Genomic DNA, 14,573 nt, shown 5'->3' with positions numbered 1-14,573 from the left:
AGAACTCAAGTTTGGGACCACCCATTTTGTAATTTCCTCCCACCCACAACTGCAAGCCCTTTATAGGCTTTTTATGTATCCTAAACAGCCAATAAAGTACTTTGTAAACAGGTGTGATATATTTGTTACAGGTTGCCTCCTTCAATAACTGAATTGTCATAATTTTGCACAAATTCATTCTATTTAAATAAATACATGGATGTTTATTGGAGCTCCAACACAACACATAAGAAGGAATCTTGGAGGCTTTGCCAGAAATCCACTTCTACAAAGAATTTTATTTCTTTTAATGATTAAAAGAAATACAAAAAAAGTTGTTAGTTTTTTAGTGGAAAGAGATTTAGCTTTTTGTTGAGGCCCAATAAACTTGAGCAGGAGAAAGATTGTCAAAAATACAGTAAGCACTTATACCTATTTTAAAAAAAGATGCAAATTTGGAGGAATGGCAGAAGGGTATCAATAAATTTATTTGGGCTAAGAAAAAATCAAGGGTTAAGTTTAAGATTTTGCAAGATGCCCGAGAAAGAGGAGGACTTAAATCACCTAATTTGAAATTATATTATGATGCAGACATCTTAACTTGGATAAGTGATTGGCTTAATTTAACAAATAAGGACATTCTTTCTAAGGGTGGGACTTAATGTATGGTTGGCATGCATATTTAATTTTTAGTAAGAAAGTGGACCGGGCGTTCAAAGCACATATTTTGAGGAATGCCCTACTTCGAGTTTGGAAAAAGTATTATCATAGGTTAAGTTATAAAATACCTATTTGGGGGATTCCTGGCCATGCAATTGAGGAAATTTCTAGGGGGATGAATTTTGATAAAATCTCGTATAAAGAATTATTAATTTGGTCAGGTTTGGATTGGCATTTAAAATCTTTAGATGTATTAAGGCAAGAAAACATTCTACAGTCATGGTTCCAATATTTACAAATAGTTGATAGGTGGACTGTAGACAAGAAAGTGGGGATAACATTAGAAGATGAAAATTTGGTAATTCAGATTAAAGATCAGAAGCAGGCTCATATAAAAAGAATTTAGAATGCTTTAATAGAATTAGATTCAGAAACAGAATTGGTTAAAGATTGTATGATTAAATGGGCTCAGAATATCCAGCAACCGATTTCATTGGATTTATGGGAGATAATGTGGATTAAAAATGTTAAATTTACACAAGCTCAAAATTTGAGGGAAAATTTTTATAAAATGTTTTATAGGTGGCATCTAGATCCTAAAAAATTATCTTGTATGTATTCTAATTTACAACTCAAATGTTGGAGATGTGGCAATATGGATGTGATATATTTTCACATTTGGTGGAATTGTAAAAAGGTAAAGGCTTTTTGGATTATGATTTGGTGGAACATTCAAAAGATCTTTAAAAGGAAGATAAAGTTTACTCCTCAGTTATTTTTATTGGGTATTTTTGTGGATTTAAATGACAAAGAAACTATTTTGATGTTGAATTTACTAACCGCAGCAAGGTTACTAGTAGGTTCATATTGGAAGATTCGTTGCCTACTTTAGAAGAATGGATATCTAAAGTTTCTACTTTTGCAGAAATGGCAAAAATTTCTGCTTATTTAAAGGATCATACACAAGAAAGATATATCATTGTATGGAAAAGATGGATAGATTGTATTCAGAAAAAGTATGGAACTACTATTTATTTTATGAGTAAATTTTATAGTAAATGTTGTATAAGAGATTTGTTTATGATTATGTAATTTAATGGGAGTTAAGGGCTAAGCATGATTTTTCTTTTTCCTTTTTTTTCTTCTTTTTCTATTGTATAACTTTGTTATTAATAACCTTGTACTCTGCTCTGGGAAGTGAGGGGGGTGGAGGGTGGGTGGGTGGGTGAGTGGGTGGGTAAGTAGGTAGAATATAGTTATGGTAATTTATGAGAGAGGTGCTGCTTGGGCACTTCCCCTATGCTGTATTCCTGTGTTTGAGAGGGAAGAGGGGAGGAAGGTGCAGGGAGGAAGTAGGATGGTAAGAGGAGAAGGGGAGGGGAAGAGAGTAGGAGGGGAGGAGAGAAAGATGAGGGAAGTAGGGAAGGTATCAGAAAGGGTGGATGCAGCCTGGGGGGATTGATCAAGCGGCACCAATGGTTATGAAGATTTTATCTTATTTTGCAATTTTGTATGTTGAATAAATGGAAAATAAAAACTTTTAATAAAAAAATACAGTAAGCACAACTGCAATATATACTGTCTCTGTCTCTGTATGTATATATAATACAATATATACAATACCTGTCCTGTCTTATACATCATCTGTGTATAGGACTAAGTGATACTTCCTGTCAGTGAGACAGACCTGGCAGTTCCTTGCCTATGTCAACTTTGAAAATGAGCATGACTGTGGCCATTTTCCTTATTTATTTTAGGTTGACACATTGAAAGGGGGAGGGGGGATTGCCAGGTGCTTTGCTAGTCAAAATAATTTTTTGTCCCATGGGAACCAAGGTCATCGGCTGCTCCCGAGACCGCTGGCTAGGCATTTCATGAAAAGCCCACCAAGAAGATGGTACTTGCATAACTTTAGAGTGGGATTTTTTAACTTTGTATTGGGAATTGTTACAAATGTCTTCAGATTTGGTTTTACTTTTGATGTGCGATACTCTGTATGTAATAAACATGTTTTTTGAGGAATTTGCAAGCCTTGGAGTTCTGCTTTATTTGTCTCTATCTGTTGGAACCATAACATTAAGCCAAGTTTCTTAAAACTTCATTTTCTTGGAGTGCTGGGCTCTGACCACCTACCCACTCACTTTTGAGAGAGTGGTAAAGACTCAGCAAAGTCTTGAGATGGAGGAGAAAATTGAAACTGCTGCTAGCCACAACAGGGCTCAGACTGTCAGGCAAGCACTCCAGCCACTGAGGAGGCATCACTGGCAGGGGCTTGGCTGAAGACCAGGGTGATCCAACCTTGGAAACTGGCACTACTACAGCCCTAGTGGACCACTTCCAAGCGAAGGCTGCCCCTCAGTGAAGAAACACTCCTGTAACTGCTGGAGAGGAACTCCTATTGCTGCTGTCCCAGAGTTCTTCATCTGTGGATTGCAAGAAAGGAAAGGGGTTGATGGGATGGGACGACCCTGGTGAGGGAAGATTTTAACAGCTGAAGAGGTTTGGCCCTGTTGCTCAGGAGGTGGGTGCCGTGGGGAGAAATTCCAAGAATTTCCGTGCTGCTTCACCCATCCCCCACCAGCTATGATACCAAGCCCTGTGTCCCAGCCAAGTTTGTTGCCACAACCTCAGGATCCCAGTCCCGGAATCAGCCAAGAGAAGTTCTGAGAATGATTCAACCACATCCCCAGGACCAGCAAGCCATCCAAACTCAGCAAGCCACCAAGGCCAGCAAGCTGCCCAAGCCAGCAGCAGATGCAGGCAGCTCTGCTGAGATTTGAGACACCTCCCATCAAGCCCACTTTTGATGGGGATCCCGAGATGCTGACCTTCTTAAACCAGGTGTGGGCTAATTTAGATCACTATGCTTATGCCTACCTGGATGGGGCTATGATGGTAAATGCTGTGATGGCAAATTTAGAGGGAGAAGCTGCTGATTGGGTGACCAACCTCCATGATAGAGAGGCTCCTGAATTGCACAACATTAATGTATTCATGGAACAACTGAGGAGTCAGTTTGAAGACTAATCCTGAGTCCTACTGGCCAAGAAAGAAATCTACCACCTGAAGCAAAGGAGTACATCTGTGAATTCAGGCGAGTTGCTAACTTGCTGGGGTAGTGGCCTGAGCAGTCACTGATCAACTACTTCAAACAGGGGTTGGATCGTGACTTGCTCCAAGCCTGCATCATTCAAGGTCTTTCCAACCTATTGAGTGAGTGGTATCATATGGCAGTGATGTTGGACATCAAGCTGGACTGCCTCCAAAATTCAAGCACCACCAAACCCAAGCTGCCACGCATCCAAGAAAATGCCTCTATGGCCGATGTCCCCAAGCCTGTACAGCCATCAACATCTCCCAAGCATCAGCCAGGGCTCCAATCAAGTGCTACCGGTATGGTCAGATGGGTCACCATGCTGTGGAGTGCCCAGCTCCTCACCCTCAACCCAGGAGTGTGCCAGCCATGAAACTGTGAAGAGCTCCCAGAGGAGGAAGAGAGAAAACCAACTGGGTGTCGAAGCCTCACTGCCTGCAGAGCTCAAAGCCAAACCCAATCCAAGCCACAGCAGATGCCAGTACTGTATGACAGTGACAACAAAGGTGAGGAGGACCCCATGGTAAGTCAGCCCATTCCCTCTTTTGCTGACAGTGCCCAAAACAGGGGCTCACATGAGTTTGAAGATCCTAATAGACTAGGGTTGAACTCAGTGCTTAATTAACTTACCCAACGTGCTCAAACTGGGATTTGAGCCAAGCTATTACCCCTTCCCATGAGGTTTGAGCAGGCCAATGGGTCCCTCATCGGCATTGGGAAATTATCCGTTTTGTGGTGGTTCCGAAAATGACCGAAGCAGTAATTTGGGGGCTAGCGTGGCATCCTAACTTCTGGTGGGAGGAGAGAATGGGGCAATTAAGTCTGGGGACAGGACCCCTCCCACTTGCCACTGATGATAAAACAGAGACACTGGCCATCTGCAAGATGCAAGGGGAGCCCTGCGAAACCCTAAAGACTGTAGCCAAAAAGCTGCTGGGGATTCAACTTGTCCCCACTGAGTACCATGATTTAGCAGAAGCATTTAGTGAGAAGGAATGTGATGTCCTCCTCCCACACTGGGCTACGGACTGTGCTATTGAAATTCTGCCCAGTGCCAAGCTCTCTAAACAAACTGTCTATATATGTGAACAAGGATAGTGCCTAGAGCCCTGATGAATGTGCAGTGAGTTGTTCTAGTGAAACTACGATCACTGCTAATAATCTTACTCTACTTACTGGAACAATACTAATAGAAAATAACTTAAAAGAATGCTTTGATTAGTGCCATTGAAGGATACCTGGAGTGGATTTAGAAACGTGCCACATATGCTAAGAAAAATAGTTTACACACACATACACACACGCACACACACGTAGTTTCTTTTATTTTTAAAAAGGCACTGAGAAAAAAATCCACATCTTTAAAGAAACTGAGTTTTGAAAACAATATTTTACATACACACACACATTATAATATGTTATTATTTTATTTTTCCTAATGTTCCTAAAGTTCCACCAAGAATTTCACAGATCAATACTGAGCTCTATGTAATCTCTTCTACTTGAAGAATGAGACCAAAGCATTACCAACAATAATTTGAAAAAAATTCTCAAGCACACTGAAAATAAGACAAAGATAGAGAAAAAACCTGCAAGAAAAGTCTGAGAATTATTATCATGTGTACATATATAATTATGGTATTTCCTTGTAACAATATTGTGCAGAATTTAGAAACAAAGAATGAAGTAGTTAACCAAAGAAATTATAAGCATGAAAAAGGAAAAGAAAAAGAAAAGGAAAAAGTTTACACAAAAGCCATAATTTGCCATACCTTTCGGTTCTGACAAATCATTCTTGTTTCTATCATGTCCATCCAACAGCTCACATAATGCTTTTTATTTTACTGTCATTTCAAGATCTTATCACATCTGTCCAACCATAACTTTCTTTGGCTGCCCCTTCCTTTCAAACCACTTCCTCATCTGTTTGTGATTTGGTACCATTCATTCCCTCTATATGACCACAATAGCTCAATGCATTTGTCTCAAACACTTTTATGTTTGCTTCAAATTCATTCAGTATCCATTCACTCTTGCTCCTATATTTTCTTGTCTATCTATCTATCTATCTATCTATCTATCTATCTATCTATCTATCTATCTATCTATCTATCTATCTATCTATCTAGCTATCTGCACATGAACCTACATAGCCCGTATCTCACATTTAGTCAGCCTAATTTTCTGCTACTCCTAACATGCCAGTTTTCAGATATGAGCAGAAACATACTCATATTACACAGGTATTTTTACATCTTTTGGTAAACATCCATTTCTTGCAACGGACCATATTCTAACCATTACTATTTTACCAGCATATTGGATGAGCAATTGAACATCTTGATAAATACTTTCCCCATTTTAATACAATATGCACCACATTCATCTACTGTAAATGTTTCTCCATCAAATACAGTTACCTTGGTAAGCATTAGTTTTCAAGTCACATTCCTCATTGTATCATATAATCAACCTGACATTTGCTGTAACACATTCAGATTTTCAGCCTAAAACATGACCTCATCTGATACAAAAACATATACATTCACATACCCAGTTAACATTCCCTAATGTCACCCAAAGCATTTCTTAATTTATGAAACAACCAAGATGACAGCCCTGAAGGTGCTTTTTCAAAAGGCAAATGGACTTTGTTTTTCCTTGAAGATGTTTCGCTTCTCACCCACAAAGCTTATTCAGTTCATCTTGAATGAGAAACGAAACATCTTCAAGGAAAAACAAAGAAAGTCCAGTTGCCTCTTGAAAAAGCACCTTTGGGACAACCATGACCTGGATGACTGAGAATCTTCATAGACAACCAAGGTGACATTACCCATTTGGACTTATTCCCTGTTTAATCCTGGAGAATGTTATAAACATTCTGTTTATTCTTATGCATAATTTACTTCTGTCGAACCACATCCATTCTTTAGCATTTCTCCAGTTACTGTATATCCTTTACCATTTTTAAAAATTCTCTCAGCATGTATTATGTTCTTTCATCTATTTCTTTTTGATGCTAAAGTTTACGCATCTTAAAATATATTTAGATAATCTGTTTATATTTAGCTTATAATATTTAAGAGTCTCTTCCTTCATTAGTCTTTTACTTTAGTTTCTTTCACTTATTTCCTTCTCCATGTCTCTATTTCTCTAAGATTCTCTACTTAAAAAAGGTATGTCCCACATTCAGAAGCTCTCATGACCCATTAATCTTTCATGAGTTCTTTCAGTCTTGTATCATAAACAGTCAAGTCAAAAGGGAATCCAATAATTCATGAACACCTGCAACACTGTCAATGGCTACATTTGGCTCAATCTGTTAGATGTTAAATATGATATCTTTTATGACAGTGTGGGAGTTCTGAAGAAACTTGTCTGCAATGACTTATTTAAGAAAAACAGATTTAAATTCAAACACTTTGAATTTAACAGTTTTAAATTCAAATACCAGAATGAACACCAAATTTAATATTTCCAAATGATGGCATAGCTGCACAAGCCACAGGAACTCTTATTTACTCATCAGGCTATGTAGAGCCAAAGAAAACAGCACTACAGCAGAGGAACTTGCTAACTCTGGTAACCCACAAAAGAAATATAGCTGCTTGTGATAGCTTATTAAAAACCCTGCATGTTGATCTATTGAAACAATCTGTGTATATGGTTCATGCAAAGATATGGTTTTTGACAAAAATGGACTACTTTTAAATTTAATCTGTGTATCTGCTAAGGAGATTTTTGAAAAGCTTATCTGCATTTGACTTGTTCCTTTTTTCTTTCCTAGTATAGCCTAGATTAAATTGTTGTATCCATAAAACAGAGTGAAAAGCTACAGCTAAGCATGGGAATGGAGAAAACATCTGAAATCTATTTAGCAATGCAGTCTAAAATGTGACAGCTGTGATGGATCACAACTGTCTACTAGTAAAGTAGAACCTTGAAGAACACTACTAATTAAGAATGACCCATGTGCTTTTAGATAAGAAAATAAAATAAGCAAACAAATTAAAATCTTCTTTGACAACTTTGATTTGCATTTCACAGGAAGTCTTTACTGTAGAGCAGAGAAGCATAGAGGCACTTCAAAATATTTCAAATCTAATGCCAATTCTAGTATTTTTCCACACATACAAAAATATCCCTTGATGAACATTGAGACTAAATTATCATGGTAAAGGCAGGACTTTGCCAAATGATATCAGTTGGCTATAAGAGCTATCAAGAGCTATTTGTTTAAGCTGGCAGAGTCTGTACACCTTTGCCAAAAAGCAGGAATTGTGGCATGGTGGTAGACCACATAAATTAGAATTTTATAATGCATGCTGTTATCCGTTTAAATAAATAAAAAGTACTGATGACTCTAAGCTTGCCTTAGAGTAAAAGTAGTCTGTTCTAGGTTTGGATCCAAATCATTGGTCCCGAGGAAATATTAATATAGATTTTGGTTAGTACAATGGGTTAGTAAGGTATCAAATGAACCAGTTTGAATCCAACCATCATAATCTTGTACAGAACTAAAATTATTGAATCTTGATGAGCCCATCATTGTCTATAGAACCAAACTCTCTTTTAATAGTTAAAAGGATGGAAAGAGAATGCCAAAAGATGAAATCAGGGAAGAGATAGTAAAGGAAGAGGCTGTCCAGAAGAACAAGTGTAGATATTCAGCCTTGAATGACACTCTGTATCTGCTTTCTGCCATAGTCTTTGCATTTTATATTTTATACTGGCTCAGGTGGATTTTGTCCCCTTCAGATCCATTATCCCCAACTGTTCTATGGGAAGAATTCTAGAATTTATATCTGTAAATTTTAAAATATTTAAATATAGTTCTCAACTTATGACTGATCGCTTAATGACCTGTCAAAGTTACAATGCCCCCCCCCAAGTGCTTAATAACTTGATTCAAAATTTTGATGGTTCCCTCCCCTGCCACATAATGCCCACATTTACACTCGTTTATAGCATCCCACATTCATGTGACAATGATTTATGTTTTCTGGTAGATTTGTTGGCTCTTAGTCCTTGAGGAATGATTAAAGCCTCTCAAAGAACCTGGACTTTCTCCTCTGCTTTGATGGATTAGCTCAAATAAACAGATCTGATCATAGATAAAAACAGGCAACTTCAGTTATGTAGGCAGTTGGGTGTTGTGGGTCCATCTTTCCCACACTATAGCCTATAGTAGAGCAAGCCAGGGGAAATAAGGAGATAGATCCATAAGAGCAATATATTCTCTAGGAACATCTTTTTTAGCTTTGGCTGATATGCCAATTGCTTTATTTTCTGGAAGACATGACCTTGAAACTGGTGAATATGCTAACACAGACTCTAAATTTAACTATTGTAATGTACTTTACATAGAATTCCCCTTGTGATTTGTCTAGAAAGTTCAGTCTTTCTAAAATAAATTATTGCACATTTATAAAAGATGCAGTTTCTACTACTACTTTCTACTGCAACCAAAAATATGCTTTCTCTGGATTTCTTTCCTTCCTTCCTTCCTTCCTTCCTTCCTTCCTTCCTTCCTTCCTTCCTTCCTTCCTTCCTTCTTTCTTCCTTCCTCCCTTCCTTGAAAATGCCTTTCACCAACAAATAAAGTTTTATGCAGGTTTTTTTTTAATTTTTTTGTCCAGAGAACAAAAATTGCCTTTGGACTTTATTCAATGTTGCAAATCATTCCAGTGTGGAATTTTGCAGCTTTTTCTTAAATGCATCACCAATTCAATTAGAGACAGAGGGATTCTGAGGTGAATGTTCCATCTAATCATCATGACTAATAGCCAATTGACAGATATTTTTGATTTCACAGATTGGTCTGTGGGTGGGATCCATATGTTTCATTGCCTACATAACATGTGTCACTCCCACACCATCACAACCAGAAGAGAAGAAGATTACTCTTCACACAAGCATAATGCAACATAATATTTAGGAAAAGCAGTATCAGGAATGGATATTGTTAAAATACAACTTCTGTACATCTCAAAAAGGAAAAGACAAACTTACAGTATTTTTATGTGGAATTTCAAAGCTAATATATGTAATAAAACTGGAGTGCTTTCTTCATGTAAATATATATATTTACATGAAGAAAGACACACACACACACACACACACACATACATATATACATAGACACATGTGTGTGTGTGCACACACACATACAAGTGTTGTAAGATACCATAAAAGTAGGGTCAGATGCTCAATAGCATAACTTTAAAAATATAATACAGTGAGTAAAAGTATCTATGCATGTACTTCAAAAGCTACCTTTTTTACCATGTGCTAAAAAGTCTGTTTCATTTCTAATGCATTTTCCATCAGCTATCTCTGGGAGATGTCTGGGAGAAAAAAAATACTTGGAATATTTGAGAATTAGAAAACACCCTGTAAGGACTCACCCAAGAAAGCAGAACTCTTGAAACAGACATTGTCTCAGAAGGATACTTTTATTAGGGGTCAGTGACAGTAGGGAAGTCAAGGCAAGATCTGGGGAAAAGTCCACCAAAATGGTATAGTTAAGCAAGCAATATTCCTCTCCCATCAAAGTCATAATGTCCATTTAAATCCAGCCAATCCACAGATAGTCTGAAGAGCGGGTAACTAGCACAGTTGGCACTCATCTCAAGGTCTTCTCCAGTTTCATTTCTTTATAACTGTCTCCCTGATAAGGGAGACACATTCCTTTCTCAAAGGGATGGAGGCAGCAAGAGAGAGTGGAAAGCGAAAGTTATCCCAAGCTAATGCAAAGCTCCCCCTCCCTCAACAGAATGGCATGCCCAAAAGTAGATTATATATGCAAGATAAAGCGAAGGGTTTGGAGACCTGACACCCCCTTTTAAATAATAATTCAATGTTATACCATGCTCATATTCTATTTTTGTTCCTAACAAAAAGTTTTTTTAAAAAAATGAATGGGTGTGCAATGATGCTTTTGTCACTTTAAAAAAAATGGATGGACTCAGTGGTGATGGCTATACCAATGGAAGACTTGAAAGTCCAGGTTAGGGATGGATCATGAGAAGAAAAAAATCTACCAATGTGGTTGCTAGGACTCAATATTGACCTAGGGCAGATAATCACTTGAAAAAAAAGTTTAAAATTATTATTCTTCCTTCTCTATGGATTAATTTCTTCAATATATAAATTAACAATTATTTTATTCATTTTTATTTATTTATAAAACTTAGTGATGGTCCATCTCACTCAAAGCAATTCTGTGCAGTGTACAATTAAAAACACAGAAAAATACAAACCATACAAAAATATTATATCTCAGTAAAATGAGGCAGTTAAAAGAAGAATAGAATAATAAAAGTAAAAAAGGCAGGGAAGAAGGTCTTAAGGCACTAACCAATACCAATATTATGTGCTTCTCTGTGAACCCCATGTGAGTCAGCATAGCCAGGTCTTCAAATTATTTCAAAAGGCCAGGAGAAGAGGGTCCCACTTCACCAGGGAGAGAAGAACATCCCAAAGTTTGGAGACGGCAGCAGAGGAGGTTTTCTTCTTAGACCCTGTCAGCCAAAATTCTTTAAGGGTATCTGAAACATATCTTCACTATCTGACCAGGTGGGATGTAATGCCATCATCCTGACCTTCCATAAGAGCCTGAAGGCCTGGCTCTGCCAGTTGGCCTGCGGTGCAAATGTGGGAGTATCACAGTGGAGGTGGTTAATGGACCAATAGTAGATCCCACCTCAGCTTCTGCATACTCTGTACCCTTCCTTTACCTAATGTTAATCATAATTTATATTTTATTGCAAATATATGTGAATGTGTTTATGTATGCATGTATATATGTATGCAGTGCTTTAAAAAAAAATGCTGGAACTCACACACGTCATACAACCCGCCTTGCCTACCTTACAAGGTTCCATCCAAAAAGGTGCCAGAACTCTGTTCTGGGCGTTCTATGAGAAAAAAAGCCATGTATGTATGTATGTATGTATGTATGTATGTATGTATGTATGTATGTATATATTTATGTATAGTTTATGTATAGTTCATTTTTAACCTTGTAAGTCTCCATTACTATATATATCTCCCAACTGCTTCCATGAGCCTAATTTCAGAAACAGAGTCTTACAACTGGCATCTTGTGCAGTACCACCCCTGAATGCTACCAGATATTTATGAATGACAGCTGCTACCCCTCCGCCCCTCTCCTGGGATCTTGGCCAAACACTCTGGCTGAGCATATTTCAGAGAAGAAAACTGCCTCTTCTAGGCCAATACAGATATTACTAATATTACCAACTTGTTGGTAATATTGGTAGGCTCTCTTACAGTGGTGGGATTCAAATAATTTAACAACTGGTTCTCTTCATCAACATCATTGGTGCAATGTGCCTCATATATTTGTCATCACCACATTGTTGTCATCACCGGTGTGACATGCATTGCATATTCATCATCACCAGCACAACACACGTCACATTGTTATCACTTGCTCAACATGAACTTACGTCATCACTGATGCAACGTGTATCACATTGATATCATCACAGGCACAGCACGTGACATTGACATCATCACCAGAGTGACGCACATTGCATTGATATTATCACTGGCGTGATACACTTTGTGGCAGCATCACCAGCATGATGCACCTTGCAGATTTATGGTAACCAGTTTGCTGAACTGAACAAAAAAATTAGGTATCAGTTCTACTGAACCAGTGTGAACCAGATGAATTCCAGCACTCCTCTCTCCTCAATAATAAAATCATAAATAAAAAGAGTCTTATTTATTTATTTATTTTATTTATTTATTTCTAAAATTTATATGTCGCTCAATCCCAAGGGACTCAGGGCGGCATACAAAATTAAAACAATAATATGACAATAAAACAATAAAATAAATACATTCATACAGCGTGTCCGATCATATCCCCCCCCCGGGGACATTAGCCCCAGGCCTGCCGGAACAGGAGAGTTTTAATGGCTTTCTTAAAGGCCGGCAGGGTGGGAGTAGTTCGAACCTCGGGGGGAAGTTGATTCCACCAGGTCGGAGCCACCACAGAAAAGGCCCTTCCCCGAGGGCCCGCCAGCCGACATTGTCTGGCCGACGGGACCTGAAGGAGGCCCAATCTGTGGGACCTCACCGGTCTCTGAGAACTGTGCGGCAGTATGCGGTTCTGTAAGTAACCTGGCCCTATGCCATGAAGGGCTTTAAAGGTGATAACCAACACCTTGAATTGTGTCCGGAGACCCACAGGAAGCCAGTGCAGCTCACGGAGGATAGGTGACATGTGGGCTTACCTTGGCGCGCCCACAATCGCTCTCGCGGCTGCATTCTGAACCAACTGCAGCCTCCGAACGCTCCATGTAGAGCGCATTACAGTAATCCAGTCTTGAGGTGACAAGGGCATGAGTGACTGTGAGTAAAGCCTCCCGGTCCAAATAAGGCCGCAACTGGTGCACCAGGCGAACCTGGGCAAAGGTCCCCCTGGCCACAGCCGATAGATGTTGTTCCAAATTTGGCTGTGAGTCCAGGAGGACACCCAAGTTGCTATATTGACTAATATAGCATTAAGTAGATGCAGCCCTGTTAGTCTGCTCATTAGTCCTGGGCCTGAGTATAGAGGGCTAGAACAAGCCATTGGTATCAAACACAGATGGTGTCTTCCCTGAGAACCACTTACTCTATGACTCCTGTCAAAATATCCCCTTCCTGTCACTACCTGAATATTACAATATTCAATATTACAATTCCCCCAGAGCCTTTATTCCCCCCCACACACATCAGCCTTCAGCTTCCCTAATTGGGGATCCATCAGTCCAAACATATGCATCCAATAATCTACAACCAACTCAGGGACAGTGGTATGTCCCATGGTGCGTGAGTTTTCATTCTCAGCACAGTTGAGTTATTTCCCTTTATCCAACAGTGTCACCCTCCCCAGCTTCTCTTACTAGCTGGTGGAAGGGGCACCTGACCCCTTACTCCTGTTTTCCATATTCCTTATATATAATAATGCTTTAGATACCTGAAAATTGCCATTATATTTTATATCGCATCACTCTTCCCTTTTGTAGGCTAAACATATTCAGTTGCTTTCCCAACAGGATTTGGTTTCTAGTTCCTTCAATCTCTAATATCACCCCAAAATTGCTTGCAGAAAATGTTCATATTCAGAGCAGTACATAACATATTTACCATACAAATATATCAGCAATTCTTTTTCTGCTGAGATATTGATGAACAGAACCATGTAAAACTTATGGGGAAAAAGATGGAAGGTCAGCAAAATAAATTCACTGCTTTTTAGCTTTGCTTCAAAATAATTATTCCAAACTGAATGCATGTGTAATAGTTTTATTTACATGAAATGTATCATGATATCTATATGCATAAATAACACATTGACTTTTGTTAGCAATCAGCAGAAACACTCAGTTGCATCCTCTTATATAAATTTCCAGATAATTCTGATTTGGCGATTGCATAATAAAGAGAATATCTATTTTGAAATATATATTACAGAAGTGTGAGCTGAATACGGTGGTTATTTGGCTAATCTGCTTTGGGATTGTTTATAACAGTGAATATCCAAGTTTTAAAAAACCATTATCCAATTATAGTACCCTTCTACCAGAGTTACAAGTAGGTACTATGTGAGATGAAGAATTCCAAATGACTTCTTGGAATGCTTGTTTTGTTAGCTCATAATATTGAGAAGGAAGAACATTTCATTATGTTTGTCAAATAAAATAGTTTCACCAGCAGTTTTTCAGAGGAGATGTCTTACAATTAGTAGCAAAATCAACTTCCTTCCTTATTTGCTTATATGTTTTGTGCTAACAGACTAACCATCATTATGTTTAAGCAC

The sequence above is a fragment of the Crotalus tigris genome, unplaced genomic scaffold (assembly GCF_016545835.1).
Source record: "Crotalus tigris isolate CLP2741 ecotype Arizona unplaced genomic scaffold, ASM1654583v1 scf7180000018371.15429387391:27106975, whole genome shotgun sequence".
NCBI lineage: Eukaryota > Metazoa > Chordata > Lepidosauria > Squamata > Viperidae > Crotalus > Crotalus tigris.
Note: the sequence above shows the minus strand (reverse complement) of the source record.